We start from the raw sequence: 15,527 nt of genomic DNA, 5'->3' as shown, positions 1-15,527 counted from the left end.
AATTCAACCGTAGCAAGTCCGGAAAACGATGCTTCTCAGAGAAATACACCACATCTCTGCTGGGGATCGAACCCAGGACCTTCGGATTAGAAGTCCGATGTGCTATCCACTACACCACAGAGACGATGACCTAATTGATTTTGGAAATTCCACCGTAGCAAGTCCGGAAAACGATGCTTCTCAGCGAAATAGGCCACATCTCTGCTGGGGATCGAACCCAGGACCTTCGGATTAGAAGTCCGATGTGCTATCCACTACACCACAGAGACGATGACCTTGTTGATTTTGGAAATTCCACCGCAGCAAGTCCGGAAAACGATGCTTCTCTGCAAAAGAAGCGTCATCTCTGCTGGGGATCGAACCCAGGACCTTCGGATTAGAAGTCCGATGTGCTATCCACTACACCACAGAGACGATGACCTTGTTGATTTTGGAAATTCCACCGCAGCAAGTCCGGAAAACGATGCTTCTTAGCGAAAGAGGCGACATCTCTGCTGGGGATCGAACCCAGGACCTTCGGATTAGAAGTCCGATGTGCCATCCACTACACCACAGAGACGATGGCCTTGATGGTTTTGGAAATTCCGCCGCAGCAAGTCCGGAAAACGATGCTTCTCTGCAAAAGAAGCTACATCTCTGCTGGGGATCGAACCCAGGACCTTCGGATTAGAAGTCCGATGTGCTATCCACTACACCACAGAGACGATGACCTTGTTGATTTTGGAAATTCCACCGCAGCAAGTCCGGAAAACGATGCTTCTTAGCGAAAGAGGTGACATCTCTGCTGGGGATCGAACCCAGGACCTTCGGATTAGAAGTCCGATGTGCTATCCACTACACCACAGAGACGATAACCTAATTTGTGACGTAACTTCCCACTCTTTTCCCTGATTCCCAATCCAACAAACAGACTAGCTTTATAGGTTCCCACCCAAACATACGGGGATACCTACGAAGAACCAAGGCTTCGGGAGAAGCACTACACAAACGGGTTAACACATTACCAAACTTTACTCCGGGTTCTCATCCGCCTAACCACCACTGGTATTGGAGTTAGCGGGTTTAAACGAAACATCGGTCAGTTAGTTGTCTAGGGGTATGATATGTGAGCTTACAGTAAATACACTGAAACGAGGATCTGGCATTAATCTTAATTTTAATATTGGAAGATAAACAAAAGGGGGTCGTTAGAATAAACAGTTAATACTAAAAATTAATAACAAGGGGACGTTAACATTAAATACATATACAAACACTAAACATATTAAACATGGTAACCTAACCTGGAAGTACTTCCCACTATGCACGACCGAACGACAAAAGGAATAACTAGAGCTCTAGCAAATATATACAAATACAGGTAGTGAATTAAAATAGTTTGTGACATGAGGATTAGACGTTGAGTCTCTATTGAGACTCAACTATAAACAACTATAAACATAAAATCAAACTTAGGAGTTCATGGTGAGAGCGGGCACGCTGTGCTTCTGATCGGTGGCGACCTGCAGGTTCCTGAGCCGTTTTTAGAGGTTGGTGAGTAATGTTGACGTGGGCAACATGGCGTAGATGCTGTTGGTTCCTTTTTTTATTATTTATATCGTTGTATACGCGTGAGACTATACTTTGTCATATCGACTAGTTTTAGGAAAGTCACCGGTGCCGTCACTTTAACTTTTTATTAAACCGAGTCGCTCTTAACGACCTCGGACGTGGTTCCGTTCACTGCTCGTCCGGCACACACTGTTTCGCGCCCAAAACTGCTCTATTTATGCGTTCTGGGTCATGTGACCCAAACGCGCAATTAACAGTGCCCAATCACCACTCGGGTGATGACACTTCTCCGAAGATCACGGCTTTCAACCCACGCTCTTGTGTCCGACACCATAAACTATAGTTCGTATTTATCTTTCGTCCTTGCGAAGCGAAAGATATGGTCGCACACAAACACACATGTCACGGGGTAACTACAAAAAGACCGACAAGGGGTACACAACAATAAATCACACACTAACACACACTAAAAATATTTAAAACGAAGGGTATGGCATTCTAAGTAATAAAACGTAATAAAACAGGCATCGAAAGTGGGGGAGTCTAACAATACTATAAATGGAGCAATGGAATACAAGAAAAAGGCGAGGGACTTTACTGAGAATTTCCTCGCAGTGGCGGCTAGTTGGCAAGTTCAATTACGGGGGAACTAGCGAGCATCTCGGCCAAAGAAGCATCGCTTGCTCAAGGCCAAATACTTTCACCCGCGGGCGACCAGCGCCTTTGAACTGTAAGTATTTGGGACCCTCTACCCTCGGTCCTTACAATAGATATTTTAGCCCAAGATGTTTATATATGCCTAGTTTTAAGCATTTTAAGCATTACAACTCCTCCCCACTTTAAGTCGCAACGACCTCGTGAGACCATGCTATACATAGTAGACTAAATTACATGTCAAACAAAAATATTAACAACGCTGCAATGCTATATACAGGTGCACCAAATTACACTTAATAATCAAACTAAATCAACCATCCTACAAACTTAATTTATCCCCAATAAAAGACTCAAGGCCGACGTACGACTCTCTTTGTAATGGGGTCCCTAGGTCTTAAAATTCTACCTTGGGGAATTTCACATTCAAACGGACAACAGACTTCGTTTCTTGGGGTCCTACCTTCTTAAGCGCGGCTATGTTAGGCTCTTTAGCGGGGATGCGCGATAAAGTATCGGCGACTACATTTTTAACACCGGGCACGTGATGGATGCTAAAATCAAAGGCTTGTAAACGGGAATTCCAGCGCGCAAACTTGCCGGTGGGGTCGGGTGCACTGTGGAGCCATTTAATTGCGGAGTGGTCCGTAAATACCTCGAAATGGGCTCCTTCTATATAAGGTCTAAATTTCTCGACCGCATATAAGACGCCAAGACACTCTCTCTCAGTCGTAGAGTATTTCTGCTCGGTATTGCTGAGCGAACGACTAGCGTATTGCACCACGCTCTTTTTACCGTCGATATTCTGCGTGAGAACAGCTCCGAGTCCCGTTAAGGACGCGTCGGAGTAAATAACAAACTTATGGTCATAATCTGGGGTACTTAAAATTGGGGCCGACGACAATTTGCCTTTTAGGGTTTCAAAGGCCCTTTCCTGGTCCTCTGTCCAATTCCATGTACGGTCCTTATGGAGCAGGGAGGTTAACGGGTTTGCTATCTTGGCAAAGTGTTCTATGAACCGGCGGTAATAACTCGCCATTCCCAGGAAGCTGCGCAATTGCTTAAGGTTGCGGGGGCGGGGAAACTGGCTCATTGTAAACGTTTTCTCGGGGTCCACTCTTATCCCTGAACTGGTAACTACATGACCCAGGATTTTGCACTCATTCTGGCAAAACTGTGTTTTAGATGCCTTCACCGTAAGGCCTGCCTCTAACAAACGATTAAAAACTACTTCGAGGGTTTTGATATGGGATTCAAAGTCGGCGGACGCGATAATGATATCGTCCAAATACGCGCATACACCACTACCGGCTAGATCTCCGAATAAGTTGTTTACCATCCTCTGGAAGGTAGCTGGCGCCCCTGTTAACCAGAACATTAAAACTTTGGGTCGAAAGAGACCTCTATGGGTAACGAGAGCCGCCATATCTCGATGTGATTCATGCAGGGGAACTTGCCAATAGCCACTTCTCATATCTAGCGTGGTTATAAAATTCGGTTTGTTAAGGCTATCTAAAATGTCATCTATGCGCGGCAACGGATAAGCATCCTTCCGCGTGATATTATTTAACTTCCTATAGTCGATGCACAGTCTCCAAGTGCCGTCTTTCTTACTAACGAGCAGCGTGGGGGCAGCCCAAGGGCCGTCCGAAGGTTCTATAACATCTTGCTCCAGCATTTCGTCAATTTGCGTATCCAACTGCGCGCGCTTGGCGGGGGAAAAGCGATAGGGGGGACATGCGAGGGGTCTACTATCCCCGACTTCTATATAATGCTCCACCCGCGACGTTCGACCGGGCACCGTAGAGAAAATTGGTTTGTACTGATATACCAATTCTTCGAGAATTTCTTGTTGTTCGCCTTGAAGGGGGGACGTTTCGAGAGCTTTCCTAACCCCTTCGTAATCGACCGTGTTTCTGGGACGAGCTACACCTAAACGGGCAGAAGAAAGCGCGTAAACCTTAGAGAGACTGTGACAATCAGACTGAAATTTATATACATTCATACTTTCTGGCCAACGAAATTTCCCGCTTCCAAAATCTACTATCATACCCGTTGCGTACAACATATCTCGTCCCAAAATGCACTCGTAGCCTATTCCAGTCGCGTAAGAAGCTTCGAAGGTTAATTGTTTTTTTGGTAGACCGAACGGAAGGCAAATGGATCCGTCGGTTTCTAATAACGAGCCATCCGGCTGCCTTAAGGCGGAAATTTTATTCAAAGTGGGGTGACCACTTTTCTCTAATAGGGGTCTAAAAGCGCTATTAATTATTGTATCAGTTGAGCCAGGATCAACTAACGCGAGACACGGGATCGACCCCAAATAAATTTTTAAAAAGTCCTGACCAATTTGAAAATCTGACTGACTAATTGGTCCCGTGCCCGACGCATCACTGTCTATTGTTTTCGCGCAGGCGGCGACGCGCCGGACCTCTCGCCACCCGCCTGATCGTTTCCCGAATCCTTTTTAACATTATTGCAAAATCTAGCCCGATGTCCAACCTGTTCACAGATAAAGCACTTCATATTCGGGTTGTAATACGTCCCGTCTTTATTAAAATAATTAACGGGTGTCGTACCACTTCTACATTCTTCCGACTTGTGCCCCATTCGGCCACAGTTATTGCACTTTAGAACGGGTGCACTCGAGCGAGGAGCATACCGGGGGGCAAAACTATTAGCTTGGGGATTTAATGAGGGCTTAACAGTACTAGCCGTCTTCTGTCCACCAGTCTGCGATTGGGATTCATCGCGATTAAATTTCTCCGCCATCATGGCGTCATCTAGGAGGTCTCTAAGTTTGTCATATTTTTTTGTTAGCAATAGTTTCTTAATATCACAGCGTAAGTTTCGGTAAACAAGCCTAGCTTGTTCTCTACCCGCCAAAGGAACATGTAGTTGCACGAAAAACTTCTGCATTTGCGTTGCAAATTCACAAACAGTCTCTTGAGGTTTTTGAATACGCTCCGCGATCTTATCTTTAACAAACTCGTCATTACCTGACCGCTCAAACGCACACCTAATTCTATTATCAAAATCGTCCCAAGACGTGAAAGAGGGCTCCGAGTAAAACCAGTCCAACGCGGGGCCTGTCAGCATCGAGGGGATGTATCTTTGAACAAAAGCATCTTCGGGGATACTATTTGTTATACAGACTTGTCTCGCACGGCGCAGAAAATCTTTCGGGCCGGCATCTACGGGGTTTCCTGCGAAAGTTGCGGCGCTCGTAGGAGCGGTAAACGGGAAGAACGGGCTGGCGAAAGGATGAGGGGTGAATACACTGGCCGTGGAATTCGTCGGCGCTTGGTTGGAAGATGACCCGACGGACGTTAAAGAAGGGGGGTTTGGAGGGAAAGGTAGACCCGTAGGGTTATGCGAGGGCAAAATAGTTAAGGAGGGGGCTTGTGGTCTTATGGCATTTTGACTCTTAAGCTGGGCTATCTCCTGATGGAGTATTTTATTATCACTGCTCAACTGAGTTAGTTGGTTTAAAATCTGATCTAATACACTAGGTGGGGTGGGGGGTATAGGAACAAATATATTTCCTGAACTTATACCGCCTCCGGCCATATGGGACGGAGTGACTTGAGACTGAGTGGCCAAACTCCCGCCAGCAGATACATTCATCGGAGGGGTTGCCGTTACAACAATAGGTACGCTAGTGAGGGGGGAGTTAAGCACAAAGCCTGCCAACGGTAAAACTAGGTTATCAGATGAACGTGGAGACACACTGCGACTCCTTCGTGGAGTGCCTATAGGGGTCCTGCTTAACGGCATACTGGTAGGAGGGAGATAATTTCTTTTCTCGTAACGCTCTCTACGACTGCGTTTTTGGGCTTCAATGAAGTCAGTATCGAAACGACTAAAGGTACTCATGCAGGTGGGCAAATTAATCAAAACAATAAAGAAACAAAATATAGGTACTCATACAGCTGGGCAAAATTAAGCAAAACAATAAAGGCCGAGTCGTAATACCTCTCAAATTTTAAATACCTCTCAATTTTTAAATTGTTAATTTTCAAATCAAAGCATGCGTCCTGTAGGTAGCATTGGCGAACAAAAAAAAAACACTAAACTTACCAATATCATACAAGCTAGCTGTGGGGGTTTCTTAGTTACCAATTAACTCATACTTATCAACAAACGCACTTAACACTATTATCCCGGACGGACCCCCAATTTGTGACGTAACTTCCCACTCTTTTCCCTGATTCCCAATCCAACAAACAGACTAGCTTTATAGGTTCCCACCCAAACATACGGGGATACCTACGAAGAACCAAGGCTTCGGGAGAAGCACTACACAAACGGGTTAACACATTACCAAACTTTACTCCGGGTACTCATCCGCCTAACCACCACTGGTATTGGAGTTAGCGGGTTTAAACGAAACATCGGTCAGTTAGTTGTCTAGGGGTATGATATGTGAGCTTACAGTAAATACACTGAAACGAGGATCTGGCATTAATCTTAATTTTAATATTGGAAGATAAACAAAAGGGGGTCGTTAGAATAAACAGTTAATACTTAAAATTAATAACAAGGGGACGTAAACATTAAATACATAAACAAACACTAAACATATTAAACATGGTAACCTAACCTGGAAGTACTTCCCACTATGCACGACCGAACGACAAAAGGAATAACTAGAGCTCTAGCAAATATATACAAATACAGGTAGTGAATTAAAATAGTTTGTGACATGAGGATTAGACGTTGAGTCTCTATTGAGACTCAACTATAAACAACTATAAACATAAAATCAAACTTAGGAGTTCATGGTGAGAGCGGGCACGCTGTGCTTCTGATCGGTGGCGACCTGCAGGTTCCTGAGCCGTTTTTAGAGGTTGGTGAGTAATGTTGACGTGGGCAACATGGCGTAGATGCTGTTGGTTCCTTTTTTTATTATTTATATCGTTGTATACGCGTGAGACTATACTTTGTCATATCGACTAGTTTTAGGAAAGTCACCGGTGCCGTCACTTTAACTTTTTATTAAACCGAGTCGCTCTTAACGACCTCGGACGTGGTTCCGTTCACTGCTCGTCCGGCACACACCGTTTCGCGCCCAAAACTGCTCTATTTATGCGTTCTGGGTCATGTGACCCAAACGCGCAATTAACAGTGCCCAATCACCACTCGGGTGATGACACTTCTCCGAAGATCACGGCTTTCAACCCACGCTCTTGTGTCCGACACCATAAACTATAGTTCGTATTTATCTTTCGTCCTTGCGAAGCAAAAGATATGGTCGCACACAAACACACATGTCACGGGGTAACTACAAAAAGACCGACAAGGGGTACACAACAATAAATCACACACTAACACACACTAAAAATATTTAAAACGAAGGGTATGGCATTCTAAGTAATAAAACGTAATAAAACAGGCATCGAAAGTGGGGGAGTCTAACAATACTATAAATGGAGCAATGGAATACAAGAAAAAGGCGAGGGACTTTACTGAGAATTTCCTCGCAGTGGCGGCTAGTTGGCAAGTTCAATTACGGGGGAACTAGCGAGCATCTCGGCCAAAGAAGCATCGCTTGCTCAAGGCCAAATACTTTCACCCGCGGGCGACCAGCGCCTTTGAACTGTAAGTATTTGGGACCCTCTACCCTCGGTCCTTACAATAGATATTTTAGCCAAAGATGTTTATATATGCCTAGTTTTAAGCATTTTAAGCATTACAAATTGATTTTGGAAATTCAACCGTAGCAAGTCCGGAAAACGATGCTTCTCAGAGAAATAGGAAACATCTCTGCTGGGGATCGAACCCAGGACCTTCGGATTAGAAGTCCGATGTGCTATCCACTACACCACAGAGACGATAACCTAATTGATTTTGGAAATTCAACCGTAGCAAGTCCGGAAAACGATGCTTCTCTGCAAAAGAAGCTACATCTCTGCTGGGGATCGAACCCAGGACCTTCGGATTAGAAGTCCGATGTGCTATCCACTACACCACAGAGACGATGACCTTGTTGATTTTGGAAATTCCACCGCAGCAAGTCCGGAAAACGATGCTTCTTAGCGAAAGAGGCGAAATCTCTGCTGGGGATCGAACCCAGGACCTTCGGATTAGAAGTCCGATGTGCTATCCACTACACCACAGAGACGATGACCTTGTTGATTTTGGAAATTCCACCGCAGCAAGTCCGGAAAACGATGCTTCTTAGCGAAAGAGGCGACATCTCTGCTGGGGATCGATCCCAGGACCTTCGGATTAGAAGTCCGATGTGCTATCCACTACACCACAGAGACGATGACCTTGTCGATTTTGGAAATTCCACCGCAGCAAGTCCGGAAAACGATGCTTCTCAGCGAAAGAGGCGACATCTCTGCTGGGGATCGAACCCAAGACCTTCGGATTAGAAGTCCGATGTGCCATCCACTACACCACAGAGACGATGGCCTTAATGGTTTTGGAAATTCCGCCGCAGCAAGTCCGGAAAACGATGCTTCTCTGCAAAAGAAGCTACATCTCTGCTGGGGATCGAACCCAGGACCTTCGGATTAGAAGTCCGATGTGCCATCCACTACACCACAGAGACGATGGCCTTAATGGTTTTGGAAATTCCGCCGCAGCAAGTCCGGAAAACGATGCTTCTCTGCAAAAGAAGCTACATCTCTGCTGGGGATCGAACCCAGGACCTTCGGATTAGAAGTCCGATGTGCTATCCACTACACCACAGAGACGATGACCTAATTGATTTTGGAAATTCCACCGTAGCAAGTCCGGAAAACGATGCTTCTCAGCGAAATAGGCCACATCTCTGCTGGGGATCGAACCCAGGACCTTCGGATTAGAAGTCCGATGTGCTATCCACTACACCACAGAGACGATGACCTTGTTGATTTTGGAAATTCCACCGCAGCAAGTCCGGAAAACGATGCTTCTTAGCGAAAGAGGCGACATCTCTGCTGGGGATCGATCCCAGGACCTTCGGATTAGAAGTCCGATGTGCTATCCACTACACCACAGAGACGATGACCTTGTCGATTTTGGAAATTCCACCGCAGCAAGTCCGGAAAACGATGCTTCTCAGCGAAAGAGGCGACATCTCTGCTGGGGATCGATCCCAGGACCTTCGGATTAGAAGTCCGATGTGCTATCCACTACACCACAGAGACGATGACCTTGTCGATTTTGGAAATTCCACCGCAGCAAGTCCGGAAAACGATGCTTCTCAGCGAAAGAGGCGACATCTCTGCTGGGGATCGATCCCAGGACCTTCGGATTAGAAGTCCGATGTGCTATCCACTACACCACAGAGACGATGACCTTGTCGATTTTGGAAATTCCACCGCAGCAAGTCCGGAAAACGATGCTTCTCTGCAAAAGAAGCGTCATCTCTGCTGGGGATCGAACCCAGGACCTTCGGATTAGAAGTCCGATGTGCTATCCACTACACCACAGAGACGATGACCATGTTGATTTTGGAAATTCCACCGCAGCAAGTCCGGAAAACGATGCTTCTCAGCGAAATAGGCCACATCTCTGCTGGGGATCGAACCCAGGACCTTCGGATCAGAAGTCCGATGTGCTATCCACTACACCACAGAGACGATGACCTTGTTGATTTTGGAAATTCCACCGCAGCAAGTCCGGAAAACGATGCTTCTCAGCGAAAGAGGCGACATCTCTGCTGGGGATCGAACCCAGGATCTTCGGATTAGAAGTCCGATGTGCTATCCACTACACCACAGAGACGATGACCTTGTCGATTTTGGAAATTCCACCGCAGCAAGTCCGGAAAACGATGCTTCTCAGCGAAAGAGGCGACATCTCTGCTGGGGATCGATCCCAGGACCTTCGGATTAGAAGTCCGATGTGCTATCCACTACACCACAGAGACGATGACCTTGTCGATTTTGGAAATTCCACCGCAGCAAGTCCGGAAAACGATGCTTCTCTGCAAAAGAAGCGTCATCTCTGCTGGGGATCGAACCCAGGACCTTCGGATTAGAAGTCCGATGTGCTATCCACTACACCACAGAGACGATGACCTTGTTGATTTTGGAAATTCCACCGCAGCAAGTCCGGAAAACGATGCTTCTCAGCGAAAGAGGCGACATCTCTGCTGGGGATCGAACCCAGGACCTTCGGATTAGAAGTCCGATGTGCTATCCACTACACCACAGAGACGATGACCGTGTGTTGATTTTGGAAATTCCACCGCAGCAAGTCCGGAAAACGATGCTTCTTAGCAAAAGAGGCGACATCTCTGCTGGGGATCGATCCCAGGACCTTCGGATTAGAAGTCCGATGTGCTATCCACTACACCACAGAGACGATGACCTTGTCGATTTTGGAAATTCCACCGCAGCAAGTCCGGAAAACGATGCTTCTCAGCGAAAGAGGCGACATCTCTGCTGGGGATCGAACCCAAGACCTTCGGATTAGAAGTCCGATGTGCCATCCACTACACCACAGAGACGATGGCCTTAATGGTTTTGGAAATTCCGCCGCAGCAAGTCCGGAAAACGATGCTTCTCTGCAAAAGAAGCTACATCTCTGCTGGGGATCGAACCCAGGACCTTCGGATTAGAAGTCCGATGTGCTATCCACTACACCACAGAGACGATGACCTAATTGATTTTGGAAATTCCACCGTAGCAAGTCCGGAAAACGATGCTTCTCAGCGAAATAGGCCACATCTCTGCTGGGGATCGAACCCAGGACCTTCGGATTAGAAGTCCGATGTGCTATCCACTACACCACAGAGACGATGACCTTGTCGATTTTGGAAATTCCACCGCAGCAAGTCCGGAAAACGATGCTTCTCAGCGAAAGAGGCGACATCTCTGCTGGGGATCGATCCCAGGACCTTCGGATTAGAAGTCCGATGTGCTATCCACTACACCACAGAGACGATGACCTTGTCGATTTTGGAAATTCCACCGCAGCAAGTCCGGAAAACGATGCTTCTCAGCGAAAGAGGCGACATCTCTGCTGGGGATCGATCCCAGGACCTTCGGATTAGAAGTCCGATGTGCTATCCACTACACCACAGAGACGATGACCTTGTCGATTTTGGAAATTCCACCGCAGCAAGTCCGGAAAACGATACTTCTCAGCGAAAGAGGCGACATCTCTGCTGGGGATCGAACCCAGGACCTTCGGATTAGAAGTCCGATGTGCTATCCACTACACCACAGAGACGATGACCTTGTCGATTTTGGAAATTCCACCGCAGCAAGTCCGGAAAACGATGCTTCTCAGCGAAAGAGGCGACATCTCTGCTGGGGATCGATCCCAGGACCTTCGGATTAGAAGTCCGATGTGCTATCCACTACACCACAGAGACGATGACCTTGTCGATTTTGGAAATTCCACCGCAGCAAGTCCGGAAAACGATGCTTCTCTGCAAAAGAAGCGTCATCTCTGCTGGGGATCGAACCCAGGACCTTCGGATTAGAAGTCCGATGTGCTATCCACTACACCACAGAGACGATGACCTTGTTGATTTTGGAAATTCCACCGCAGCAAGTCCGGAAAACGATGCTTCTCAGCGAAAGCGGCGACATCTCTGCTGGGGATCGAACCCAGGACCTTCGGATTAGATGTCCGATGTGCTATCCACTACACCACAGAGACGATGACCTTGTGTTGATTTTGGAAATTCCACCGCAGCAAGTCCGGAAAACGATGCTTCTTAGCGAAAGAGGCGACATCTCTGCTGGGGATCGAACCCAGGACCTTCGGATTAGAAGTCCGATGTGCTATCCACTACACCACAGAGACGATGACCTTGTGTTGATTTTGGAAATTCCACCGCAGCAAGTCCGGAAAACGATGCTTCTCAGCGAAAGAGGCGACATCTCTGCTGGGGATCGAACCCAGGACCTTCGGATTAGAAGTCCGATGTGCTATCCACTACACCACAGAGACGATGACCTTGTGTCGATTTTGGAAATTCCACCGCAGCAAGTCCGGAAAACGATGCTTCTCTGCAAAAGAAGCGTCATCTCTGCTGGGGATCGAACCCAGGACCTTCGGATTAGAAGTCCGATGTGCTATCCACTACACCACAGAGACGATGACCTTGTTGATTTTGGAAATTCCACCGCAGCAAGTCCGGAAAACGATGCTTCTCAGCGAAAGAGGCGACATCTCTGCTGGGGATCGAACCCAGGACCTTCGGATTAGAAGTCCGATGTGCTATCCACTACACCACAGAGACGATGACCTTGTGTTGATTTTGGAAATTCCACCGCAGCAAGTCCGGAAAACGATGCTTCTTAGCGAAAGAGGCGACATCTCTGCTGGGGATCGAACCCAGGACCTTCGGATTAGAAGTCCGATGTGCTATCCACTACACCACAGAGACGATGACCTTGTGTTGATTTTGGAAATTCCACCGCAGCAAGTCCGGAAAACGATGCTTCTCAGCGAAAGAGGCGACATCTCTGCTGGGGATCGATCCCAGGACCTTCGGATTAGAAGTCCGATGTGCTATCCACTACACCACAGAGACGATGACCTTGTCGATTTTGGAAATTCCACCGCAGCAAGTCCGGAAAACGATGCTTCTCAGCGAAAGAGGCGACATCTCTGCTGGGGATCGATCCCAGGACCTACGGATTAGAAGTCCGATGTGCTATCCACTACACCACAGAGACGATGACCTTGTTGATTTTGGAAATTCCACCGCAGCAAGTCCGGAAAACGATGCTTCTTAGCGAAAGAGGCGACATCTCTGCTGGGGATCGAACCCAGGACCTTCGGATTAGAAGTCCGATGTGCTATCCACTACACCACAGAGACGATTACCTAATTGATTTTGGAAATTCAACCGTAGCAAGTCCGGAAAACGATGTTTCTCAGAGAAATAGGCCACATCTCTGCTGGGGATCGAACCCAGGACCTTCGGATTAGAAGTCCGATGTGCTATCCACTACACCACAGAGACGATGACCTTGTTGATTTTGGAAATTCCACCGCAGCAAGTCCGGAAAACGATGCTTCTTAGCGAAAGAGGCGACATCTCTGCTGGGGATCGAACCCGGGACCTTCGGATTAGAAGTCCGATGTGCTATCCACTACACCACAGAGACGATTACCTAATTGTTTTTGGAAATTCAACCGTAGCAAGTCCGGAAAACGATGCTTCTCAGAGAAATAGGCCACATCTCTGCTGGGGATCGAACCCAGGACCTTCGGATTAGAAGTCCGATGTGCTATCCACTACACCACAGAGACGATGACCTTGTTGATTTTGGAAATTCCACCGCAGCAAGTCCGGAAAACGATGCTTCTTAGCGAAAGAGGCGACATCTCTGCTGGGGATCGAAATCAGGACCTTCGGATTAGAAGTCCGATGTGCTATCCACTACACCACAGAGACGATAACCTAATTGATTTTGGAAATTCAACCGTAGCAAGTCCGGAAAACGATGCTTCTCAGAGAAATAGGCCACATCTCTGCTGGGGATCGAACCCAGGACCTTCGGATTAGAAGTCCGATGTGCTATCCACTACACCACAGAGACGATGACCTTGTTGATTTTGGAAATTCCACCGCAGCAAGTCCGGAAAACGATGCTTCTTAGCGAAAGATGCGACATCTCTGCTGGGGATCGAACCCAGGACCTTCGGATTAGAAGTCCGATGTGCTATCCACTACACCACAGAGACGATAACCTAATTGATTTTGGAAATTCAACCGTAGCAAGTCCGGAAAACGATGCTTCTCAGAGAAATAGGCCACAACTCTGCTGGGGATCGAACCCAGGACCTTCGGATTAGAAGTCCGATGTGCTATCCACTACACCACAGAGACGATGACCTTGTCGATTTTGGAAATTCCACCGCAGCAAGTCCGGAAAACGATGCTTCTCTGCAAAAGAAGCGACATCTCTGTTGGGGATCGAACCCAGGACCTTCGGATTAGAAGTCCGATGTGCAATGCACTACACCACAGAGACGATGACCTTGTTGATTTTGAAAATTCCACCGCAGCAAGTCCGGAAAACGATTCTTCTCAGCGAAAGAGGCTACATCTCTGTTGGGGATCGAACCCAAGACCTTCGGATTAGAAGTCCGATGTGCCATCCACTACACCACAGAGACGATGGCCTTAATGGTTTTGGAAATTCCGCCGCAGCAAGTCCGGAAAACGATGCTTCTCTGCAAAAGAAGCTACATCTCTGCTGGGGATCGAACCCAGGACCTTCGGATTAGAAGTCCGTTGTGCTATCCACTACACCACAGAGACGATGACCTTGTTGATTTTCGAAATTCCACCGCAGCAAGTCCGGAAAACGATGCTTCTCAGCGAAAGAGGCGACATCTCTGCTGGGGATCGAACCCAGGACCTTCGGATTAGACGTCCGATGTGCTTTCCACTACACCACAGAGACGATGACCTTGTTGACTAATACACGTCAACGACGAAGGGGAATTTTTAGCACCAACAACCGCGTACCACTATTAGAACTTTGATGTTCTCGATAATTACTGGCTGCATCACAAATACACGTCAACTACGAACGGGAATTTTTTTCAACAACAACCGCGTGACACTATTAGAACTTTGATGTTCTCGATAATTACTGGCTGCATCACTAATACACGTCAACGACAAAGGGGAATTTTTAGCACCAACAACCGCGTACCACTATTAGAACTTTGATGTTCTCGATAATTACTGGCTGCATCACTAATACACGTCGACGACGAAGGGGAATTTTTAGCACCAACAACCGCGTACCACTATTAGAACTTTGATGTTCTCGATAATTACTGGCTGCATCACAAATACACGTCAACGACGAAGGGGAATTTTTAGCACCAACAACCGCGTACCACTATTAGAACTTTGATGTTCTCGATAATTACTGTCTGCATCACAAATACACGTCGACGACGAAGGGGAATTTTTAGCACCAACAACCGCGTACCACTATTAGAACTTTGATGTTCTCGATAATTACTGGCTGCATCACTAATACACGTCGACGACGAAGGTGAATTTTTTGCACCAACAACCGCTTACCACTATTAGAACTTTGATGTTCTCGATAATTACTGGGTGCATCACAAATACACGTCAACGACGAACGGGAATTTTTTTCACCAACAACCGCGTACCACTATTAGAACTTTGATGTTCTCGATAATTACTGGCTGCATCACTAATACACGTCGACGACGAAGGGGAATTTTTAGCACCAACAACCGCGTACCACTATTAGAACTTTGATGTTCTCGATAATTACTTACAGCTCCAAATAACTTCCCTATATAATGTTTTTCAAAAATATATATTTTTTTATCAGTAGGTGATAGACGAAACCTTTCAATGAGAAAGT

The 15,527-nt window shown here is 46.8% G+C and overlaps 51 non-coding genes across 51 annotated transcripts; all 51 read right to left on the bottom strand.

The window, feature by feature from the left end:
• Positions 1 to 51: 51 nt before the first annotated feature.
• On the bottom strand, positions 52 to 124 carry TRNAR-UCU (transfer RNA arginine (anticodon UCU)). The gene has a single exon. It is a non-coding gene; the product is annotated as a tRNA-Arg (tRNA).
• Positions 125 to 196: 72 nt separating this feature from the next.
• Positions 197 to 269, bottom strand: TRNAR-UCU (transfer RNA arginine (anticodon UCU)). Its single transcript has one exon. It is a non-coding gene; the product is annotated as a tRNA-Arg (tRNA).
• Positions 270 to 341: 72 nt separating this feature from the next.
• On the bottom strand, positions 342 to 414 carry TRNAR-UCU (transfer RNA arginine (anticodon UCU)). The gene has a single exon. It is a non-coding gene; the product is annotated as a tRNA-Arg (tRNA).
• Positions 415 to 486: 72 nt separating this feature from the next.
• TRNAR-UCU (transfer RNA arginine (anticodon UCU)) lies at positions 487 to 559 on the bottom strand. Its single transcript has one exon. It is a non-coding gene; the product is annotated as a tRNA-Arg (tRNA).
• A 72-nt stretch (positions 560 to 631) lies between these two features.
• Positions 632 to 704, bottom strand: TRNAR-UCU (transfer RNA arginine (anticodon UCU)). The gene has a single exon. It is a non-coding gene; the product is annotated as a tRNA-Arg (tRNA).
• Positions 705 to 776: 72 nt separating this feature from the next.
• TRNAR-UCU (transfer RNA arginine (anticodon UCU)) lies at positions 777 to 849 on the bottom strand. The gene has a single exon. It is a non-coding gene; the product is annotated as a tRNA-Arg (tRNA).
• Positions 850 to 7,966: 7,117 nt separating this feature from the next.
• TRNAR-UCU (transfer RNA arginine (anticodon UCU)) lies at positions 7,967 to 8,039 on the bottom strand. Its single transcript has one exon. It is a non-coding gene; the product is annotated as a tRNA-Arg (tRNA).
• A 72-nt stretch (positions 8,040 to 8,111) lies between these two features.
• TRNAR-UCU (transfer RNA arginine (anticodon UCU)) lies at positions 8,112 to 8,184 on the bottom strand. Its single transcript has one exon. It is a non-coding gene; the product is annotated as a tRNA-Arg (tRNA).
• A 72-nt stretch (positions 8,185 to 8,256) lies between these two features.
• On the bottom strand, positions 8,257 to 8,329 carry TRNAR-UCU (transfer RNA arginine (anticodon UCU)). Its single transcript has one exon. It is a non-coding gene; the product is annotated as a tRNA-Arg (tRNA).
• A 72-nt stretch (positions 8,330 to 8,401) lies between these two features.
• On the bottom strand, positions 8,402 to 8,474 carry TRNAR-UCU (transfer RNA arginine (anticodon UCU)). The gene has a single exon. It is a non-coding gene; the product is annotated as a tRNA-Arg (tRNA).
• A 72-nt stretch (positions 8,475 to 8,546) lies between these two features.
• TRNAR-UCU (transfer RNA arginine (anticodon UCU)) lies at positions 8,547 to 8,619 on the bottom strand. The gene has a single exon. It is a non-coding gene; the product is annotated as a tRNA-Arg (tRNA).
• A 72-nt stretch (positions 8,620 to 8,691) lies between these two features.
• On the bottom strand, positions 8,692 to 8,764 carry TRNAR-UCU (transfer RNA arginine (anticodon UCU)). Its single transcript has one exon. It is a non-coding gene; the product is annotated as a tRNA-Arg (tRNA).
• Positions 8,765 to 8,836: 72 nt separating this feature from the next.
• On the bottom strand, positions 8,837 to 8,909 carry TRNAR-UCU (transfer RNA arginine (anticodon UCU)). Its single transcript has one exon. It is a non-coding gene; the product is annotated as a tRNA-Arg (tRNA).
• Positions 8,910 to 8,981: 72 nt separating this feature from the next.
• On the bottom strand, positions 8,982 to 9,054 carry TRNAR-UCU (transfer RNA arginine (anticodon UCU)). Its single transcript has one exon. It is a non-coding gene; the product is annotated as a tRNA-Arg (tRNA).
• A 72-nt stretch (positions 9,055 to 9,126) lies between these two features.
• TRNAR-UCU (transfer RNA arginine (anticodon UCU)) lies at positions 9,127 to 9,199 on the bottom strand. The gene has a single exon. It is a non-coding gene; the product is annotated as a tRNA-Arg (tRNA).
• A 72-nt stretch (positions 9,200 to 9,271) lies between these two features.
• On the bottom strand, positions 9,272 to 9,344 carry TRNAR-UCU (transfer RNA arginine (anticodon UCU)). Its single transcript has one exon. It is a non-coding gene; the product is annotated as a tRNA-Arg (tRNA).
• Positions 9,345 to 9,416: 72 nt separating this feature from the next.
• TRNAR-UCU (transfer RNA arginine (anticodon UCU)) lies at positions 9,417 to 9,489 on the bottom strand. The gene has a single exon. It is a non-coding gene; the product is annotated as a tRNA-Arg (tRNA).
• A 72-nt stretch (positions 9,490 to 9,561) lies between these two features.
• Positions 9,562 to 9,634, bottom strand: TRNAR-UCU (transfer RNA arginine (anticodon UCU)). The gene has a single exon. It is a non-coding gene; the product is annotated as a tRNA-Arg (tRNA).
• A 72-nt stretch (positions 9,635 to 9,706) lies between these two features.
• TRNAR-UCU (transfer RNA arginine (anticodon UCU)) lies at positions 9,707 to 9,779 on the bottom strand. Its single transcript has one exon. It is a non-coding gene; the product is annotated as a tRNA-Arg (tRNA).
• A 72-nt stretch (positions 9,780 to 9,851) lies between these two features.
• On the bottom strand, positions 9,852 to 9,924 carry TRNAR-UCU (transfer RNA arginine (anticodon UCU)). Its single transcript has one exon. It is a non-coding gene; the product is annotated as a tRNA-Arg (tRNA).
• A 72-nt stretch (positions 9,925 to 9,996) lies between these two features.
• On the bottom strand, positions 9,997 to 10,069 carry TRNAR-UCU (transfer RNA arginine (anticodon UCU)). Its single transcript has one exon. It is a non-coding gene; the product is annotated as a tRNA-Arg (tRNA).
• Positions 10,070 to 10,141: 72 nt separating this feature from the next.
• Positions 10,142 to 10,214, bottom strand: TRNAR-UCU (transfer RNA arginine (anticodon UCU)). The gene has a single exon. It is a non-coding gene; the product is annotated as a tRNA-Arg (tRNA).
• Positions 10,215 to 10,286: 72 nt separating this feature from the next.
• On the bottom strand, positions 10,287 to 10,359 carry TRNAR-UCU (transfer RNA arginine (anticodon UCU)). Its single transcript has one exon. It is a non-coding gene; the product is annotated as a tRNA-Arg (tRNA).
• A 74-nt stretch (positions 10,360 to 10,433) lies between these two features.
• TRNAR-UCU (transfer RNA arginine (anticodon UCU)) lies at positions 10,434 to 10,506 on the bottom strand. The gene has a single exon. It is a non-coding gene; the product is annotated as a tRNA-Arg (tRNA).
• A 72-nt stretch (positions 10,507 to 10,578) lies between these two features.
• Positions 10,579 to 10,651, bottom strand: TRNAR-UCU (transfer RNA arginine (anticodon UCU)). The gene has a single exon. It is a non-coding gene; the product is annotated as a tRNA-Arg (tRNA).
• A 72-nt stretch (positions 10,652 to 10,723) lies between these two features.
• Positions 10,724 to 10,796, bottom strand: TRNAR-UCU (transfer RNA arginine (anticodon UCU)). The gene has a single exon. It is a non-coding gene; the product is annotated as a tRNA-Arg (tRNA).
• Positions 10,797 to 10,868: 72 nt separating this feature from the next.
• Positions 10,869 to 10,941, bottom strand: TRNAR-UCU (transfer RNA arginine (anticodon UCU)). Its single transcript has one exon. It is a non-coding gene; the product is annotated as a tRNA-Arg (tRNA).
• A 72-nt stretch (positions 10,942 to 11,013) lies between these two features.
• Positions 11,014 to 11,086, bottom strand: TRNAR-UCU (transfer RNA arginine (anticodon UCU)). The gene has a single exon. It is a non-coding gene; the product is annotated as a tRNA-Arg (tRNA).
• A 72-nt stretch (positions 11,087 to 11,158) lies between these two features.
• TRNAR-UCU (transfer RNA arginine (anticodon UCU)) lies at positions 11,159 to 11,231 on the bottom strand. Its single transcript has one exon. It is a non-coding gene; the product is annotated as a tRNA-Arg (tRNA).
• A 72-nt stretch (positions 11,232 to 11,303) lies between these two features.
• On the bottom strand, positions 11,304 to 11,376 carry TRNAR-UCU (transfer RNA arginine (anticodon UCU)). Its single transcript has one exon. It is a non-coding gene; the product is annotated as a tRNA-Arg (tRNA).
• A 72-nt stretch (positions 11,377 to 11,448) lies between these two features.
• Positions 11,449 to 11,521, bottom strand: TRNAR-UCU (transfer RNA arginine (anticodon UCU)). Its single transcript has one exon. It is a non-coding gene; the product is annotated as a tRNA-Arg (tRNA).
• Positions 11,522 to 11,593: 72 nt separating this feature from the next.
• On the bottom strand, positions 11,594 to 11,666 carry TRNAR-UCU (transfer RNA arginine (anticodon UCU)). The gene has a single exon. It is a non-coding gene; the product is annotated as a tRNA-Arg (tRNA).
• Positions 11,667 to 11,738: 72 nt separating this feature from the next.
• Positions 11,739 to 11,811, bottom strand: TRNAR-UCU (transfer RNA arginine (anticodon UCU)). Its single transcript has one exon. It is a non-coding gene; the product is annotated as a tRNA-Arg (tRNA).
• Positions 11,812 to 11,885: 74 nt separating this feature from the next.
• Positions 11,886 to 11,958, bottom strand: TRNAR-UCU (transfer RNA arginine (anticodon UCU)). Its single transcript has one exon. It is a non-coding gene; the product is annotated as a tRNA-Arg (tRNA).
• A 74-nt stretch (positions 11,959 to 12,032) lies between these two features.
• TRNAR-UCU (transfer RNA arginine (anticodon UCU)) lies at positions 12,033 to 12,105 on the bottom strand. Its single transcript has one exon. It is a non-coding gene; the product is annotated as a tRNA-Arg (tRNA).
• Positions 12,106 to 12,179: 74 nt separating this feature from the next.
• On the bottom strand, positions 12,180 to 12,252 carry TRNAR-UCU (transfer RNA arginine (anticodon UCU)). Its single transcript has one exon. It is a non-coding gene; the product is annotated as a tRNA-Arg (tRNA).
• A 72-nt stretch (positions 12,253 to 12,324) lies between these two features.
• Positions 12,325 to 12,397, bottom strand: TRNAR-UCU (transfer RNA arginine (anticodon UCU)). The gene has a single exon. It is a non-coding gene; the product is annotated as a tRNA-Arg (tRNA).
• Positions 12,398 to 12,471: 74 nt separating this feature from the next.
• Positions 12,472 to 12,544, bottom strand: TRNAR-UCU (transfer RNA arginine (anticodon UCU)). Its single transcript has one exon. It is a non-coding gene; the product is annotated as a tRNA-Arg (tRNA).
• Positions 12,545 to 12,618: 74 nt separating this feature from the next.
• Positions 12,619 to 12,691, bottom strand: TRNAR-UCU (transfer RNA arginine (anticodon UCU)). Its single transcript has one exon. It is a non-coding gene; the product is annotated as a tRNA-Arg (tRNA).
• Positions 12,692 to 12,763: 72 nt separating this feature from the next.
• TRNAR-UCU (transfer RNA arginine (anticodon UCU)) lies at positions 12,764 to 12,836 on the bottom strand. Its single transcript has one exon. It is a non-coding gene; the product is annotated as a tRNA-Arg (tRNA).
• A 72-nt stretch (positions 12,837 to 12,908) lies between these two features.
• Positions 12,909 to 12,981, bottom strand: TRNAR-UCU (transfer RNA arginine (anticodon UCU)). The gene has a single exon. It is a non-coding gene; the product is annotated as a tRNA-Arg (tRNA).
• A 72-nt stretch (positions 12,982 to 13,053) lies between these two features.
• Positions 13,054 to 13,126, bottom strand: TRNAR-UCU (transfer RNA arginine (anticodon UCU)). The gene has a single exon. It is a non-coding gene; the product is annotated as a tRNA-Arg (tRNA).
• A 72-nt stretch (positions 13,127 to 13,198) lies between these two features.
• On the bottom strand, positions 13,199 to 13,271 carry TRNAR-UCU (transfer RNA arginine (anticodon UCU)). Its single transcript has one exon. It is a non-coding gene; the product is annotated as a tRNA-Arg (tRNA).
• Positions 13,272 to 13,343: 72 nt separating this feature from the next.
• On the bottom strand, positions 13,344 to 13,416 carry TRNAR-UCU (transfer RNA arginine (anticodon UCU)). The gene has a single exon. It is a non-coding gene; the product is annotated as a tRNA-Arg (tRNA).
• Positions 13,417 to 13,488: 72 nt separating this feature from the next.
• Positions 13,489 to 13,561, bottom strand: TRNAR-UCU (transfer RNA arginine (anticodon UCU)). Its single transcript has one exon. It is a non-coding gene; the product is annotated as a tRNA-Arg (tRNA).
• A 72-nt stretch (positions 13,562 to 13,633) lies between these two features.
• Positions 13,634 to 13,706, bottom strand: TRNAR-UCU (transfer RNA arginine (anticodon UCU)). Its single transcript has one exon. It is a non-coding gene; the product is annotated as a tRNA-Arg (tRNA).
• Positions 13,707 to 13,778: 72 nt separating this feature from the next.
• Positions 13,779 to 13,851, bottom strand: TRNAR-UCU (transfer RNA arginine (anticodon UCU)). The gene has a single exon. It is a non-coding gene; the product is annotated as a tRNA-Arg (tRNA).
• Positions 13,852 to 13,923: 72 nt separating this feature from the next.
• TRNAR-UCU (transfer RNA arginine (anticodon UCU)) lies at positions 13,924 to 13,996 on the bottom strand. Its single transcript has one exon. It is a non-coding gene; the product is annotated as a tRNA-Arg (tRNA).
• A 217-nt stretch (positions 13,997 to 14,213) lies between these two features.
• Positions 14,214 to 14,286, bottom strand: TRNAR-UCU (transfer RNA arginine (anticodon UCU)). The gene has a single exon. It is a non-coding gene; the product is annotated as a tRNA-Arg (tRNA).
• Positions 14,287 to 14,358: 72 nt separating this feature from the next.
• Positions 14,359 to 14,431, bottom strand: TRNAR-UCU (transfer RNA arginine (anticodon UCU)). The gene has a single exon. It is a non-coding gene; the product is annotated as a tRNA-Arg (tRNA).
• A 72-nt stretch (positions 14,432 to 14,503) lies between these two features.
• TRNAR-UCU (transfer RNA arginine (anticodon UCU)) lies at positions 14,504 to 14,576 on the bottom strand. The gene has a single exon. It is a non-coding gene; the product is annotated as a tRNA-Arg (tRNA).
• Positions 14,577 to 15,527: the final 951 nt, after the last annotated feature.

This window comes from Leiobunum rupestre, chromosome 7 (genome assembly GCF_980474605.1).
Source record: "Leiobunum rupestre chromosome 7, qqLeiRupe1.1.hap1, whole genome shotgun sequence".
NCBI lineage: Eukaryota > Metazoa > Arthropoda > Arachnida > Opiliones > Sclerosomatidae > Leiobunum > Leiobunum rupestre.
The sequence above is the reverse complement of the archived record's forward strand: the minus strand, read 5'-3'. Positions and strand labels throughout refer to the sequence as shown.